The sequence below is a fragment of the Wolffia australiana genome, chromosome 2 (assembly GCF_029677425.1).
Source record: "Wolffia australiana isolate 7733 chromosome 2, ASM2967742v1".
NCBI lineage: Eukaryota > Viridiplantae > Streptophyta > Magnoliopsida > Alismatales > Araceae > Wolffia > Wolffia australiana.
The window spans coordinates 24,279,004-24,293,583 of record NC_135836.1 but is presented as its reverse complement, the minus strand read 5'-3'; positions in this window follow the sequence as shown (position 1 = coordinate 24,293,583).

The window sequence follows — 14,580 nt, the reverse complement described above, 5'->3', positions numbered from 1 at the left end:
TCCTCTTTCATCCATTTGATAGACGTTCACAAAAAGAACTAGGTGATCTCATTTGACATTTGACGTCATCACTCAAGCATTATTCTTCTTTTGTAAACTTATGCTCCCGACTCCTTACAAGATCACATGACCAAGATAGGTCATACCTTTTAGTCTTTGTGTCAGACTTCTCTCACACAAAGATTGTTTTTACATGGTGAAACACCCATGAGATGTCACTTCGAATTCTTCTTAATTTGGTCACCAACACTCTAGTCCATCACACCTATGGCACCATTTGATTTTTTATGCAAGTCTTTGACTCATTTCAGAGATCTAATTGAGGCATTATGGAAATGTGTGGTTATTTGCATGCTCCTATTTGCACTCGTGTTTATAGTGTGTTTGACAACATATCAAGAAGTCTTGAAGGAGACACCAACATTCATCACAAGCTAAGTGAAGTGAACCATAAAGCTGATGAGCGCGTAAATATAATATTACACATCAAAGACTTAGCTCAAGATGAAACTGGTTGACACGAACTTATGCACCTTAACATACCTGCCATCTGCTTTTTCCGCACTCTAACATTCCAGGGCCCACTATAATGGAGTATTTCATGAAAATGTGTGGCTCACCAGCCAATCACACATTCCATGTCACATTCAATATTCATTAATACAATCCATTCATTATAATGCATGTGTGATGCTTATGATGAAATCCATGAATAAATGATATAACTTATAAAATTACGATGATATCATAATATGACAATGCCTAATGTTCAAATATGTGTTCTAAAAATTTCTAGTTGAAGGATACTCAAGAAGGAGATCGAAATATCTAGATGATGTAATACAAAAGTTTCCGGGATCGACGGCTTGTATTACAACACACGATGGATTCAATGATCCAAAATGATATGGATGCAAATTTATGAAATAATTCTTTGATGAAAATATATGACAGCGGTTAACAAGGTGAACAATCCACTAATGTTCCGGGAGGTTTGATGGCACAGTCAAACTCTTAATGACCCAGTAAATCAACTAGATGCTAAGGTGAGAGGGGTAAATCAACCCAAAAAAATGTTCACAAATTCAATATCTAGTAACTAAACTTCTACCACAAAGAGAATATCCTACTCTCAACAAAAGTGGCTATCCTAACGGTAGATATTTCAATGATGGCAGCGGAACAGATAGAGGAAGACGGCACTAAAGAAGCTAATAATACTACCAATGACGGAGAGATGAGAAGGAACCTGATTTGGTTGAGCAGCACTCAAGCAATGACTCGAGATGAGACTCAACAGACAGCTCCTGGACACGTGTTATGGTTGATCAGCACGTTGATCTGATTAGTCAAGCCAAAGATTTGATGCTGAATTGGGGAATAGACGCATGAATCTAACATATCCAGGTGGCGCACTGGTGTAAGCAAATAGTCTAGTGCAGGGGAGCCAATGCACAACCAAGAAGAGGCAGACTGGCACACACTGGCATGTGCTGGATGGTGTGAACGTGTGATGCATGCGGCTCAGCACAATGGCCCTTGGTGTTGAGAGCGAGGGTGGGTGTTGGCAAGCCTGGCGCAGCAACTCACGGATGGTCAGGCATGGCAGCACACAATTCAAATTGGTGCGTAGAATGCTTGGTGCTGGGCGTTAGAGGATGTGCGCGAATGAATATTGAGCCTCAAGGTTTGAGGATGCGCGTGGCACAGATGGTGTGGAGCAAGTCCCGGCACGGCGCAGGGTAAACCATGGTGAACACGGGGCTTCCCTCGTTCCAATTTCTTGATCGATTGGATGGCGCGGCGTTGGGGTTCTTGATGCGATGAGAAGGAGGACCAAGCACGACGGCATCGGCTAAGGTGGACGACAGCGACGTCCGTGATCAAGGAAATGATGGCGAGTTGGCGACCCGGTGATCGATAATGGTGGTAGCAGCCTCAGCAACGGCGAGAGGCACGGACACAGCTTCGAATTGCAGTGATGTGCGTGGTGATGATGACCCGAGAGCTCCAACAGGACGATGAATTGGCGAGCTTCAAGAATAGCCTCAAGGAGAACGATCTTGGGTTTTCTTGATCAGTACTGGATCAAGAAAACCAACTTCTTGAATGAAATGCAAAGATGTAGATATCGTGGAACCTGCAATGGCATACCCTCTTGCGGAGTGATCTCAACATTAGAGGAATGATGCCGATGACGAATGAAGGATCCACACAACTATTCTGTGCCCAGACTGCTAAATTGCTGTTCACGATCTATGAAACTACTCTAAAGAACAAGAACTTTCAAATTTCAAATAGACAAATCCTGCTCTAACCTGGGCATGCCATCCCCTTATATAGAAAGGAGGGGTTGCCAAGTGGCCGACAATAGGGGGGGTAACCATCACGAGACGATGTCCCCCCTTGATGAACATTACAGTGACAAAAGAAATTAATGGAAGAGGCCCAAAACATAATGGCCCAATCCGATTTTTTGACGAGATTAAAAATACAAAGACATAGCATATGATACTTACGAGCGAATTTAAGCCAAATATTTGAAGTTGGGATTGCGAACATCAGCACGAGCAGCTCAATGCGGTTGGTCTCGTCTGGTGTTGGCATCACCGCGATGGTCCCCCATCACTTGATATCAAATCCTAGCCCCACACATATGATACGGCCAATCCTGCAGCCATTAGTTAGATACATTAGTGTTTAAACATATGTTCATTTACAAAAAGATATCACCAAATTGATCTCTATGAATCCTTTGAATGATATCCCATCAAATGGTCAATCAGGTTGAGTTACTTCACGCTTGTCTGAGCAGTCATTTGACCTGAGACACCAAAGATGTCTTGTGAATAGACGGTTGTACTTTGACTATGACCTACGAGTTCAAATTTGTAGAATTCACAATTGTCTTAGTTGGGTTGCATCAAGAAGTTCACAAACATGATTGATTGGCCAAAGATGGGATCGTTTGCCCTTAGTATAATTGGAGATAGCTCAAGTAAGCTGATGTAAAAAATTTCTTGGCAAAGGTAGGGGAATATTGGAGTAGTTCTCTAATGAGTTTCCAAATGTATTAATACTAACCAGGATGACCAAGTAGGATTTGATAATAAACCATACCCTAATTCATATAAAAATTTCAATCAAATGAGAGCTTATAAGTACATGGTAACCACTGACAAACAGGTTTCATGAATGAGTTATCATACTCCTTTCTATCTTCTTAGGAAGAAGGTGTATCTTTGCACCCCAAAGGCCAGCAACTTAGCCAGCTAATTGGGTTAAATAGTTCCTTGATTAATTAATCTACAAGTGATATAATCAAATGATATGGTCATCCCAGAAATAGCTATTGAGCCATTGAAGTTATTAATTAGATTAATGCATAGCCCGAGAGGGTCACAAGCAGGAGATTTTTTTGATGTTGGTACCTATACTCAAAGTTTAGAGACTTTCATTAATTATTCTTGAGGATGGGAACTTTTATGAAATTGTCCCTAGGATTTTTATTAATAATGTCTTGAATTTCATGGTCATGATTTTTCTCACCATAATTTTTTATATACATGTCATAATAGAAGGATTGCATGTAATTATTATCACCATCACCCCCAAAATATACCTTCTCATTATGAAAACAATTAGGCCGCATCACCAAATTTGTACTAGATGAAGCCTTCCTAATATAGTTTTTTGCTGCTTTCTCTAGACCCTCAACAAACTTGCCTTCCTGATTAGAATGGTTCTTCAAAATTTTCTCATAATTGAAACTATAATGAAAATTCCTGTTAGGGAAGCCTCCTACTTTGGCCAGATTTATGCACTTCACCATTCATGTCATTGCTTATGGTGATCCTTGCTCTTTACTTCGCTCTTTTAGCTCTTCAATGTATGCCTTGTTCTGTCGATTTTTATTACATATTTTCATGTATGATGTTTTCCTCCTGAGATTCCCTTAGAAATTCCAGCCGATTTTTCTTCAGTTGATCATTAGGAGCGTAATGAGATGAAAATGGTTTCGAGCAAGTGGAAAGAGCTTGATGATCAATAGAAGGGCAAGTCAAATAGGCTTGACTTCCACCAAAATCTTCAAAATGTTGTCTATGATTTTACAAGATCAGTGTACATTAGTATGATAAGATTCATATACAAGCGTACATTAGCAACATCATGAAGCACACAATTTTTAAATTGCATGAAGGCATAATTTTGGAATTTTTAAGGTTAGATTTTAAAAGATGACTTGTATATTCGTAAGAGTCAGAATATGGCTTAAAGTAAAACATAATATTATTAACCTAGTTATGGCATGCTTATTCAAGAAATGATGAATTCTTATGGTGTTAACTTATACGCCGAAAATCATGATGAGGGGAATTGATATAAGAATATGAAGGATGATAATGAGAAAAATCATTCATATAATTTTCATGAAACGTAGCCTTCTCAACTTGATAAAAATGATTCTCATTATAATGATTTCCATGATACAAACGTGGAGGTAGATTTTTACAAAATCACTAGGCACAATTCTTTCATGTGCTCCAAATTAATATTCATGTATTTATTTACACAATAAATTGAAGTGAAAAATAAAAGGGATCTAATTCACCTCGTTACGGCTTTCTTAACCTCATCTTCACAGAATTCTACACTTTTCATGGTTAGCTAAAAACAAAACAAAATATTCAGTAAACCATAATAAGATGAAACATGCCTTTAATTTTTTTTTCAGACTTATGTGTTGTCGTACCTCCCTGGAAATGACACTAATTGATAAGTCTAAAAGCGGTGTGTAATTGTGTCCTTAGATATTAGACATACAAACTAACATTAATAAATTTCTATTTTTCACAATATAAGAAGCATAGGATGAGAAAGGGGTGGATTCGCAGGGAGACAATTATCTATAAAAATTTTAATTCATATCTTGATTAAAATTATTCAAGAAAATATAGAAAAAAGGAACTACTTATAGTTTTATTTTTTATGCTTTTTAGAATATTATATGGATTTTCATTTTGGTTATAGAATTTCAGAACTGAAATTTAACTCAAGCTTAAGGTGAATTTGAAATTAAATTACAGATCAAAATGACACTTATGAAATCTTGCGCAACCCTTGTTGATCTAGAAGGACATTTCAGCTTATGGAGTCAAAAAATTCCCTTCAAACATGGATAGATCTTGCAAGTGTCTTCTTCATCTTTGAGTTCGTTCTTAAAAATTTGTAAAATTCCGAGGCATGGGCTACATATACATGCCCTTAGGAGGTTTTCCATTGGAGGAGAGCATTCCATTAGATTCAGGTCAAGGTAAAAATATAAAAAGTTGATTCTATCATATTACTCATATCTTCTAAAATCTTAGATTCCTGCATCGATTTCAAATTACATTGAAACCCCCGATTCTCTCCACTTTATCTCTCAACATCGTTATCTCTAATTTCTCCTTCCAGATTTGGAGTTTTATTGTTCAGTCCTTCAATTCCATATCTAGCCTATCTCTCCCAAAAAATTCATTAAAAAATTCACTGATCTTTATTCTGAATATATGTTTTTCTTCACATGAATTTGAAAGACATCCTTTCTAATGTTTGTGACAATTTTCTCAACAATGTGGCTGGATAGAAGGTCAAAAGACGAAACTGTTCTCAAACTTTTACATCGATCGGACAGTTGGATCTCGAGATATCACCATTTGAATTTTGCTTAATCTCCAACATTTAATCTTGATTCTCTCTCCCCCATGAGAGCTCCAGGGGAACAAGATTCATCATTTGATTTGCTAATGGTGCATTCCTTGTTTTCTCCACCATACAATGGTTGGCCGTCACATCTCCTGAGCATAAACGGAAATATCAAAGAGACAAAGAGATATGAATAAAAAAGAAATGAAATATTATTTAACCCCCACACGGGGAGCAGGCATTAAGCATGAAAATCACAAATTAAGTGACTTAAAAATCTATATATATTTTTGGCTTCTAACATTCCTTTTTTACTGATTTAGTCCACACATGAAAAATGCAGAAAATTTGGGAAAAAAAATTAATGCCTTAAATATTTTCCAGACCCATAAAAACAATTTCTCAAGGAATTTAATGTCCGAAAAATCGGAAAAATACCAACAAGTCTGGAAAAATGATAAAATCAAACTAAAGCCCATATTAATTAGCTTAAACCAAGATAACCTGCAGGTATGTACAGTTGGATGCATAAATTTACGTAATATGCATGATTTTTCTCTATTGATTTTCATATTATCAGTGACATGAGGTGATGGCATCACTTCCCCAATAGATCTCATCGTTTATGACTTGGATGGGATGGACGGACTAGGGCACCCTCGAGTGCTGCACCTGAAATGGTCAGATTCATGGCTAAGGTTTTGGTTGGCAGTTATAGCTTGTAAGGCTCACAGGTTGCCCTAGAAGGCATGATACTTTGCCTTGGGCCTGTTAATGTTGGGCTCATGTGGAGATGACGCTAATCGGGCTTTCACGATGGACCCAGCTCTAAAATAACTTGATGAGTCTGCCCATTTAATGCATACTTGCAGCTGCCATTGGGGCTGATTTCCTCATGCATTTTAGGGCTTGGCGGCATGGGTGGTGAATTGATACATGGCTTCTTGTCATTTCCACTGTCTTGGGGAGGAGATGGCGATCCTAGTGCAAGTAGTCTATCTATTAAGGGAGGGGGTGGCAGTGGTGGGGTAAGTAGTATGTCTATCGGGGGAGGGAAGGGTACATTAGAATGGAGGGAAGCCTGATGGGATCAAACTTAGGGTAAAATTATGTCGTTGTGAATTTAATTTAAATCAATTATACTCTTAAAAATATACAATCATGAATAATTTATCTAGATAGTGATAAGAAAGGGAAATAGCTCTCTCTATAGGGTGAATTTGATATGACGAGAAGGGACAAGTATAGCGTAAGAGGTAGCAATACGATGGAGGTAGTGATCAGAGTGAGTGAAAATGAGAGAGGATGAAGGAAGATGTGAAACAATGATGGTGAAACGAGAAGAGAATTAATTATACTAAGTATCTGATTTAGGTTTTAATAATTTAGGGTTTAATATAATATAGGAGGATGTGAAGACGAGATGGGATGAAGATGATGGTGTGGGACGTGGTGATGAAGGTGGTGAAATAGGAGAAGATTGTGGTTTAGAAGAATTTTACCATAAGTTTTCTTAGATGAATCGAGAGGGGGACATATGACAAGATCAGGACATCATAAATTCTACGTGAGGTAGAAGGTGGTAGATAGGGATGAATGATAGATGTCGAGATATATGAATAATGGATAAGAATGGTAGATGATCTACCTAAAAGTGTTAAAGAATAACCAATGTAAGGCAAGAAGCTAACCCTAGATCCCTACGTTACACGCAATCAAGGCCTCTTCTTGATCCAGATCAGCCCCCCTACATCTCTGTTAATACTCTCTAAGAACTCAGAACACCAAGAACACACTTGATGGATCTTCAAAACTTCACTCTCTTCCAATCTGCCTCTCTAGAAGAAAGTGAGCTAAAAGATGTTTTTTACAAAGATCAGGAGCTCCATTTATGGATCCAATTGGATGGATATAAGACATACAGAAAAAGTTAGCATTAAAATTTCGGCTCAATCGGAGTTCTAGATCGTCAGATATCAAGCCTCGAAGTGGGATAATTCCTAGTCGTCGATATAATCAAAAGATTTTTCTCTGCTCATCCTTGACAGTGCCGCCATGTCACCATTTTAAGGTTTTGTCTTATTGTCAAATTAAAGGCAATCATTGGCTTGGATTGCCCCGCACCGTCCACGATCAACAGCTCTTATCGTGCCACATCTTGCTTTTGGAAAAGACAACAATAAAGAATAACTGTTTATTTAATATTAAAATATAGGATTTAATAAGTATGTTGGGTCAGCGCACACCACATCAGTGCAATCCCCTTAAAAGCCAATATCATGATGACAAATGCACACCACCTGTACAGGATGGTGCCACGTGTACACGTGGCACCATTGTGTCTTGTGACAAGTGGGACACAGTCGTCATCTTTGACTAGTAAAAAAATATTTATTTTAAGTCTTTGAGCCTCCATATCTGCACTACATTTGTTGTGAAAAAAGAGCTCATTTTTTTATTGGTCCATGTCACCCCTGCACTTAAAAATTTAATAAATAAGATTTTTAGCAATAAATACCATTATGGCATGGCTAATCAAGATGCCATAATGGTCTGTGATCAATGATTAGCAGATGCCAATGATTAAAGAAGGTTAATCATTGGATGTCACCAATCACTAATCCTAATTGTTGGTTGGTCACCATTCGACGAATCAAACGATGTTAGGTGGCATCGCAAAGTTCATATTAAATTAAATTTACGCCCAAAGAATATAAATAAATATTCATTTCAAATTAACAAAATTATATATTTATGAATATAATGTCAAAAAAATTAGGGAACCTTCTAAAAGTACGTGTCATAAAGTTATGTTCTTTCAAATTTTGATGTTACATTTTAAGAATAAATTTAATCATTTTAAGCTTGATAAAACGTATACATAAGTGATTTAATGAAAATAAACATGTAAATATGATCTCATTAACCTTCTAAAAGTACGTGTTATCACAGCCCACCATTTTTTCCTGCTCAAGAATGGTTGCTCAAGAACGACGCTGAGCAACTAAAGGTGTGATGGATAACTACACCCCCATGCCACTAGTATTGAAGAGTTGCAAGAGGAGCTTTGTTAGGAAAGGTGGGCTTCGTGCCTCTCATGCTGTGCAGCCTGATTGGCTTATAGAGTGTGGACATTATTGGAGGTGATGTTGCTGGCCATTCGTAATTGGAGTTTAGAAAGGTGAGCTTCCAACTTCTCGATTATTGTCTATAGGGCACTCTTATTGTTTGTGACCATGATTATTCCATTCCTCATGGTGTTCACACAGATAATCATGGCTTTAATAACAGGTTGATAACACCCAAATCAAGGTCTCATTGATGGTGCATTCTCCTCCATAGTAATAAACTTCAATTACCAAATTGCACATGTAATGTTTAAATAGACAAGAAGGAGATAATTGAGGGACGTGAAAAAATTAATGCAGAAAGGGAAGATAGGGGAGGTGAAAAGGTTATGCCTTTGGGAGATAGTAGGTGACTCCACCATTGTCGGGAATACCATATGCAAGACGAGAGAGTGATGATACTTGATAACATGCAAATTCATATAGAAAAATCATGATTACGACATGAATATAAGCACCAAATGTCCATAAGTCTGTGTTCTCATAGTTCAAGTAATTAGAAATGTCTTCATTGAGATTTTTTGATTTTATTTTATTTTATGGAGTTTTATATATTTATATACATACCAAACACATTTAATAATCCAAAACAAATATTCTTTGGCTTCGTGAAATAGTTTATTAATGAAATCAACATCATGAATTTTTTACGAGTAATTCATGTAGAAATATGTTTAGAAGTCATTAAATATTTTGAAGGATATAACATATATTTGTTGGGGTCAAATTTGCGGTAGCCATGTGTTGGCGCCTATTTGGCTAATCGTTTGCCAATTATTTGCTCCACCAATTATTGGAAAATAAATCATTATGGCATGATGATTTGTGATGGCATAATGATTCAATTATTTGTTTCCTTTTTTGCCAATGATATGGCGTTAGTTCAAGCCACCCAATCATGGTACACAATCATCATTTTATTATTTTATTATCCTAAGGTGCATTAGCCAATCAAAAAATGTTGGTCTTTTTTGCAATAAATATGGCATGAGTCACTCGAACAACTTGAAATTTAGAATTAGCTCCCAACCTACAGGCCATGATGCTAGTGGCCCAAATAGGGTGCTCATTTAACATTGAAATCTGTGCAAGAAGGCAGTTGAATTTTTATTCAAGTATTCCTCTCTCTCTCTCTCTGATTGATTTTTTTAACTATGATACCAATGTTGGGTTCTAGAGGCCTTGATTTAGATGAACAACTCAAAATGATATTCTGTCGAAGTTTAACGAATCATAACATCATCAATAAAATCATGAAATTAATTACCTCGACATGGATTGCATCCATGATTCCTTTGATCCTCGAACAAGTCACATGGATCAGCTCATGTGTGCAGCCTCTAGAAGTATCCATGCGGCATGTTGAATCTCCTCCCTCACATTGACGAGCTCCATTCAACCTCTGTCACCGTTGTTACATCCTCTCGATCACATTGGGAATGGAGAGGAGCCATGGGGAGAAGGGAGAAGAAAGGGAAGGCCCTTGAACAATTCTGGCCTGGGTGAATTTTGTTCAGAGCATTCCGTTATTTATACTAAGTGGATATTTTTCATAAAAACCCCCATATATTTTTCATATCTTGTGATCCAGTCATCCTATCGATCCCAAATATTCGGGGGAATCTCATCCATGTGTACATCTGGATTATTAAAACTACGTTAGGAAAAGAGAGAACACTGAGGAAGCTCAATCCAACCTTTTTTTTCCAAGAAGAATACATCAGCTGCTTTTGGAGTCCAATTTTTCTTGATTCTTGAATTGAAAATCTTAAGTTCTTGCTCTCTTGATTCCCTTCAAGAATGTCTCCCAAAAACCACAGCGTGGGTGACATTTACATGCCCATGGAGGCTTTTTGAGGATTGAAAGCAATCTATTGCATTCGAGATCAATATTCAAAATCATAAAAAAAATTATCTGAAGTTCTCATCCATATTCTATCTTACATTACATATATGCTTCACATTCTATTACAACCCTTATTTTCCCCAATTTTATTGGCTTTCTATCTATATCATTCTCCCTAATTTCTCTCTCTAGATTTGGAATTGAATTTTTATTCAATTAAAAATACTTATCTATCCTATCTCCCCTTAAAATTTCAATAAAATGCACTCATCCTCACTCCCAATTTGAATTTCTGCTTTCTCCTCGCATAAATCAAGATTCAATTAATATTATTCCATTATGTCATCTAATTTCAGTTTCAACAGAAACTCGGGAAAATTATAATGAAAATTAAAATTCGAAAACCATATTCCCATTACTTTATAGAAATCATTAAAAAATTACATATAATTGATTATTTAGTTTTATGATTTAATAATATTTTTAAAAAATGTTTTAATTCATATTTTTATATATTGTTGCATCCTGGTGGATAGACCCCTTGATCATCCTATACTTTCTACATTTTGAGAAAAGGAAATTTTAAATATCATTGCAAACGTAAAAAATCTAACAGCCCGGCTAATTCACATTAAAACACATCAATTTTAGGCTTATTAATACAACCAAGAGTAAAAAGTTCAGGGGAAATGAGAGAGAGAGAGAGAGAGAGAAGTTTCAGCTTCTCTAGACCAAATGGTTTTGTCTTCATGGGCTGACATCATTCATGTACATGGTCCTAAATTGTATCAGAATTTCTATCGGAGTTACATGGCATGACTACCTTCTCCAAGCTGGATTAGAAGTCTGGCTATCATGAAATCAAGATGTGGAAGGAATACATTTAAACAACATCATTCCACAAGCACTATGTCCATTATGAACATGTGTTGACACAATTCGGGTTATCCAAGATACCATCAACATATCTTCTAATGTTGCAGAAATTTATCCTGGACTTATTTTTTGGCATTTTATATTATTAAAAAAACCATCAAAGAGCACTATGACCACTTGAACCAGGCATTGGGAGTTTTGGCATATCTATCTAAAAAATGATTCCTCTATCTACATCAAATAGAATACTTGAGACATTGGGTATCTATTGGGGGAGTAGCAACTGACATGGAGAATGTGGAACCCATCGCCATTTGGATAACACTAAAAATTTCAAGGATTTACACTTACTTTTGGGCTTGGCCCATTTTTAAAAGAGTTTGTATTTAGGTACGCTACACTGGCTTGGTCTCTCACCCAAATTTTGAAGAAGTAGTTTGGGTGGACCAAGGAAGCACATGTGGCTTTTGAGACAATTATGTAGGCATTTTCAACAGCCACAATCATCTCTCTACCCATCTTCCATAAAGAATTCACCCTAGAAACAGATGCCTCGAGCATAATTGTGGGATTTCCTCATGCACCATGACTAATCATTTTTGATTTCAGCCATGCCCTTCCACAACATTATCTAAATTGGCATACTAGGTGGACCGGACCTGACGTAGATTGTGTTTGTCATTCAAAAATGGTGGCATTATTTACTATTATAGCAATTCACCATTTGGACGTACCAGATAAATCTAAAGCTCATGTTCACGCAGCACAAAGTCCAAGGGGAGTATTAAAATCCACAAGTAAAGATCTTCAGGTTTTATTTATTAATTCAATAGAGAGGAAGGAAATTTAATAGGGTTGTCGACACATTTTCTCATATCCACTAGCAAAAATATGGGAAGACATTTCCATTCACTTCATCAGAGGGCTACCTAAGTTAGGTGGGTTTGACTACATCCTTGTGATGGTGGAATATAGACATTTCATAGACACGCATCACCTGATAATTGTGAAAGATGTGGCAGTAATTTTACCTAAGAAATCATTCACCTCCACGGGTGCCACACTCCATCATAGTTAAGCTTTCGTGTGGTGAGTTCATTTCATTGATTACCATCATCTTATGATTTGGGAGAGAGGCAACCCAAACACCGTACTCTTCTGAGATCACATGAGACTAATAGAGATTCACATAGCAAAAGATTGTGAACAGAATCATAACATCACTTTCAAAATGATGATCAAGTCACCTATCCACGAATTGGATCTGTGATTTTTTGGTTCTCGCAGTGGGAATGATATATCTATTATGTGCCCAAACTCTACATATATCCATGAGATCCCCTGCACATCAAATCTCATCCTCCATCATGATGTTTCCCATCGTTAATCAACTATCACCACTACACTATCCTAATCACATTGGGAATAGAAAGGAGCAAAGGGGAGAATAGAGAAGAAGGGTAGGACCTTGAACAATTATGACTTGTGAGAATTTTATTCAGATATTTTCCTATTTATACTAAATGAGAATTTTGCATAAAAACCTCTAAAATTGTAATTATATATTTGATGTCCAAAAGACCATTTGTGTGACCTTCTAGGCCCATGTATTTGTCTATAAAGAACTCAACTGACCCATAACCTTATTGGCCTTATAGATTATTTAAATATATCATCATTCAATTTAAGTCCATCACATACTAACTTAGCTCAATCGCTAGGTCAATTTTTCTACTTGTAATGTGACAAGCTACTCATCTTGTTCTAGAAGAAGTGAAGGAGTGCATTGAATCACTCTTATAATATTTATTTCATAAGTTATCATGTACGTATAGTCCCTCATCTACTTAGTGCTCTTTGGGTGACTTAGGGTATAGTCAAATATCAAACCCTAATTGGTCAGCCAAGGTAGTATTGATGTGTTCATAAATCATCCAAGACATATTTTTAGTACTCCACAACATTTTCCAAGGACCTCATCACATAATCTTCCTTGAAGTTATATCCTTTTTATCTAGGGACAGATGATCCCATCTTGACTACTCAATCATCTTCGTAAACTTCTAATTGTACCGTAGCTAGGTCATAGTCAAAGTACATTATTCGTCTACAGTATGTCTTTAGTGTTTTAAGTAAGGATCACTCACAACCGTGATATAAACCAACATTATTGATAGTTTGGTGTAACAAGCTTCAGGGATTCATACAGATAAATTCAGTGACCTATTTTCACTAAAGAGCACCCAACATCTATTCACAATCATACTCATCATATGAGTAGGACTAGGTAGTGCTATTCTCTCAAGATAATTTGATGTCCTTCTCAAATATCATTTGAATATGAATATTTTGAACATATGTCTAAGGCCCAATGATATCAATTTTATGATCTCATTATAATACACAAATTTAGGTCATGTATTCATGGACTTCATTCAATGCATCACATGTGCACTATAATGAACCATTACATTTATGGACAATGAAAAAAATGTGACATGTGTGATTGGCTTGCTGGCCAAATTTGTTTTCATCATAGACCAGCTCCTCGTTTAGTGAGATCAAATGTTGGAGATCTAGATGATCCATCTCTCTCAAACCCAGAGACAAGAAAATCTAGGCCAAAAAGAAATGTCAAGATATGGCATTCCAAGAAGGAAACGAGGTTTATGTCAAGATCTGCCCTTTTGGATGAAAATTTTAGCACACCAACCAAATGAGAAGTTAAGACCCATTTTTTTAGGAATGCACTGTATCATCAAGCTTATTAAAATTCTATCTTGTAACCTCAACTTTCTCCTTGAGGTACGTCTACTCCTAGTATTTCATGTATCCCAATTCTAGAGGGTAGTGGGCCTGACTGACTGTCTCTTGTGTTTGTCAGAATCTATCTTTGAAGATGATGAATGGGAGATCATCTCAGAGGTGACCATGGCCTTTCGACCATCTTCCCAATGTATATTGGTTCTGATTAGGAAGTGAGATTTACCTCTGATAATGAGGTCACATGGGAATTCACCTTTTTCATTGTCAACAATTTCC